General features: G+C 56.9%; 1 pseudogene; it reads right to left on the bottom strand.

Annotated features, from left to right (window-relative positions):
* Positions 1 to 1,098: 1,098 nt before the first annotated feature.
* On the bottom strand, positions 1,099 to 3,394 carry LOC146721997 (large subunit ribosomal RNA; annotated as a pseudogene).
* Positions 3,395 to 4,385: the final 991 nt, after the last annotated feature.

Genomic DNA, 4,385 nt, shown 5'->3' with positions numbered 1-4,385 from the left:
ATTTGCTCCTGAATAGACCGTCGCCTGGAGCCAAGACGACGGTCGGGCAATCGTGGGCTGCACCTCACCCCGACGGTTATAAATTAGTTTGCGGCGTGTTGCTTTTGATTTCCGCAAACAAACTCTGGGCACTCTAGGCTGCTCCTCACCCCGATGGTTTCTTTGGTGTCTGATTGCACAAGGTATACCCGGACTACAAAAAGCCGGCTTGGAAGAAGAGAAAAGGCGAGCTGGGGGTTAGTTTCCCAATTCTGGGACAGCAATTTCCCTTTTTCACAGAATAATCTGTTCCCCCATGATGGCTTACGCCATTTGATTCCTTTCTTCGCTTCGCCTTTTCGGCCGATGACAGGCCTAACAAGTTATCCCTGATGCGCCAGCTTGGCGAGTTCCGAGCGTGCTAATTTGCTCGGCGCTGTACACCCCTTAGCCGTCGCCCACCGTACCGTCTTGCTATGGTGGGGACGTTGCCCGGGAGTGACCACGAGGAGGTGGGGTACAACTTGGACGTGAGAGGCTGAAGGTCCTTACTAGAGGACTTCGTTGGCGCATCACGACCCAACTACGACTCTCTCTAAGTACCATCGCGGCGTGTTGCTTTGAGGACCGAGAGAGTCATAGTTACTCCCCCGAGAGAGTCATAGTTACTCCCCCGAGAGAGTCATAGTTACTCCCGCCGTTTACCCGCGCTTGCTTGAATTTCTTCACGTTGACATTCAGAGCACTGGGCAGAAATCACATTGCGTCAACACCCGCGAGGGCCATCGCAATGCTTTGTTTTAATTAGACAGTCGGATTCCCCTAGTCCGTGCCAGTTCTGAGCTGAGCGTTGAATGGCGGCCGAAGAGGACGACCACGACGGCTCGCGCCGCCACGGAAGCCTCGCAGCAAGGAAGATCCGCGGGAGGCCAAGGCACGGGACCGAGCTCGGATTCCGGGACCGGCGCGAGAACGCCGACCGTTCACCTTGCCCAGGCCCGGCACGTCAGCCAGACCCGCTTCCCGACCAAGCCCGACACGCCCCGCTCCTCAGAGCCAATCCTTATTCCGAAGTTACGGATCCAATTTGCCGACTTCCCTTACCTACATTATTCTATCGACTAGAGGCTCTTTACCTTGGAGACCTGCTGCGGATATGGGTATGAACCGGCGCGACACCTCCACGTGGCCCTCTCCTGGATTTTCAAGGTCCGAGGGGAAGATCCGGACACCGCCGCAACTGCGGTGCTCTTGCGAAACTCGAACGCTTATACAGAAAAGAAAACTCTTCCCGGATCTCCCGACGGCGTCTCCAGGTCATTTTGGGTTACCCCGACGAACACTCTTACGAGGGCCCGAATTGTATGCGGTTCCGCTGCCGGGTTCCGGAATAGGAACCGGATTCCCTTTTGCCCGACGGGCGTGTGTCTTTCGTATAATATTTATTGTTATTTCTCGACACTCGAGTATATTGTACGCCGTCATTGACATAGGATTTCTCCTAGGGCTTAGGATCGACTGACTCGTGTGCAACGGCTGTTCACACGAAACCCTTCTCCACGTCAGTCCTCCAGGGCCTCGCTGGAGTATTTGCTACTACCACCAAGATCTGCACCGACGGCGGCTCCAGGCAGGCTCGCGCCCAGACCCTTCTGCGCTCACCTTCGCGACCCTCCTACTCGTCAGGGCTTCGTGACGACGCGAGAGAAGACTAACGCCCGCTCCCGGTTGCCGCCCCACTTGCCGCTGACGGCAGAGTATAGGCTCGACGCTTCAGCGCCATCCATTTTCAGGGCTAGTTGCTTCGGCAGGTGAGTTGTTACACACTCCTTAGCGGATTCCGACTTCCATGGCCACCGTCCTGCTGTCTTAAGCAACCAACGCCTTTCATGGTGTCCCATGAGCGTCGAGTTGGGCGCCGTAACTCTGCGTTTGGTTCATCCCACAGCGCCAGTTCTTCTTACCAAAAATGGCCCACTTGGCACTCTGATCCGAAGATGCTCGTGGCTTCATAATTCAAGAAAGCCAGAGATCTCACCCATTTAAAGTTTGAGAATAGGTTGAGGTCGTTTCGGCCCCAAGGCCTCTAATCATTCGCTTTACCAGATGAGACTCGCGCGCGTTCCGTGCGGAACGGCCGAGTGCCAGCTATCCTGAGGGAAACTTCGGAGGGAACCAGCTACTAGATGGTTCGATTAGTCTTTCGCCCCTATACCCAGTTCCGACGATCGATTTGCACGTCAGAATCGCTACGGACCTCCATCAGTGTTTCCCCTGACTTCGTCCTGACCAGGCATAGTTCACCATCTTTCGGGTCCCAACGTGTACGCTCTGGGTGCGCCTCTTCTCGCGATGAGAACGAGACGCCCCGGGAGTGCGAGGCCGCATCGCGACGCGGCCCATCCTCCCTAGGTCGACGGCCAGGGCCGACCTTCACTTTCATTACGCCTTTAGGTCTCGCGACAAGTCCCAATGACTCGCGTACATGTTAGACTCCTTGGTCCGTGTTTCAAGACGGGTCCTAAGAGTACCCAAAGCAGTAGCGTCGCCGACCGGTATCGGTCTCCCGCGAGACCGCGGGAGACGTTCGCAGGCCTGTCGAAGGTGTACCGTACTGTAACCAACAGCGGGCCAGGACCGGGGACGGCGCGAAGTCCGTAACCTCCGAGTACAGTGGCGCGCGCTTGCGACGGTCTCGACGCACCGTGAATAGTGCGGCCTGATACCTTGCGCGTACCGCCGAGCAGCCGGCCGGGCGACCGAGGGTTTGTCGCGTGCCGTTTTTCCGGCGACGCGACAGACACCGCACCCGGGCCGTAGACCGACACCCAGCGGGTCGCGACGTTCTACTTGGGGAGAAGTGCACGACGACGAGCGCCGGACATCGGCGCACGGTAGCGTGCCCGCGCGCGAGCCGCAAGGACTCCGCGGGACATCGCCGACCGACGCGAAGCCAGCGCCGCTGACGATGAATCTCCCCGTTCGATCTTTTGGGTTTCTTAGGTTTACCCCTGAACGGTTTCACGTACTCTTGAACTCTCTCTTCAAAGTTCTTTTCAACTTTCCCTCACGGTACTTGTTCGCTATCGGTCTCGTGGTCGTATTTAGCCTTAGATGGAGTTTACCATCCACTTAGAGCTGCACTCTCAAGCAACCCGACTCTAAGGAGAGATCCTCCCGAGGCGCGCACCGGTCGCTACGGGCCTGGCACCCTCTACGGGTAAGTGGCCCCATTCAAGATGGACTTGGACGCGACGCGGCACCTCGGGATAAGCGGATCCTCCCAAACACCACATTTCCCTGCGGCGGAACCGCGGGATTCGGTGCTGGGCTCTTTCCTGTTCGCTCGCCGCTACTAAGGAAATCCTGGTTAGTTTCTTTTCCTCCGCTTAATAATATGCTTAAATTCAGCGGGTAATCTCGCCTGCTCTGAGGTCGTCGCATAGTGAGTTTTCGTAGCCGTTTGCCTCCTCCGCGTCGCTCATCGTCGTCTCTCCTCTATAATATATATTATAAGAGGGAGAGAGAGAGAGCATCGAACGAGAGAGCAGCAGCGGCAGCACACGAAATACGCGAGAAGGCAAATCGCCGGGGCGCTAACCGCACACACACTCGTTGGTGGTAATGGAGACGATATATCGCGGGGTTCGAGATTCTCGGCTCTCCCTTCTCTTTTATATACGAAATTCGGGCGGAATCGATTCGACGAGTACACGACGCGGCGCGCCGGTCCCCTTTTTTCGCTTTACGAAAATTTCGTGGACTCGGACACGCGGTCGGCTCGCGATTCAAAACCCTTCTCCGTAAAGAGGTAAAGGATTACGAATGCTCTCTCCGCCGGACGACGACGCGCCGTATATTTCTCCGTAATACCGTTATGTGTGCGGGCAAGGGCGCCTCGGCATAAGACGCGCGAGCGCTATCGCACCGAGAGACGCGGCACAGAGTGCGAGAGCAGTCCGGTCAGTCTGTGTGATGTACGGAGAGGAGAGACGGTGAGACAAGCGCTACCTACTTTCGGGAGACAACGACGCACGCGCCGCTCTAGGGAAAGCGGTGCCATTCACCGTCCTGACCCTTTTTTTGGCCGTTTGTTGCTCCCTTCGCGCGCGCTCTTACTCTCATCCCATTTCTCCTCGGCTCTCGCGTACACACACGACTTGGATACACAAACACGCTCCCCCTCTTAATTCGCGCAGCATTCTCTGGGCGCGCGTTCGCCAACGTTTTACACGCTTGTGCGCTTCTCCTCCTCATTATTATTATTTCGGTGTGTCATTTCAGACGACGCCAGGATTTGCACCGCGGCCGGTCGGCGCGGCACAGACACCTCGGGCGAACGTCCAACGATCGCTCGTACGCCCATTGTAAGCGTTGCACAGGGCACAGGCGACGCGCGCGCCATT

The sequence above is a fragment of the Nylanderia fulva genome, unplaced genomic scaffold, assembly GCF_048542155.1.
Source record: "Nylanderia fulva isolate GAGA-0341 unplaced genomic scaffold, ASM4854215v1 Scaffold387, whole genome shotgun sequence".
In the NCBI taxonomy this organism is placed as follows: Eukaryota; Metazoa; Arthropoda; class Insecta; order Hymenoptera; family Formicidae; genus Nylanderia; species Nylanderia fulva.
The sequence above is the reverse complement of the archived record's forward strand: the minus strand, read 5'-3'. Positions and strand labels throughout refer to the sequence as shown.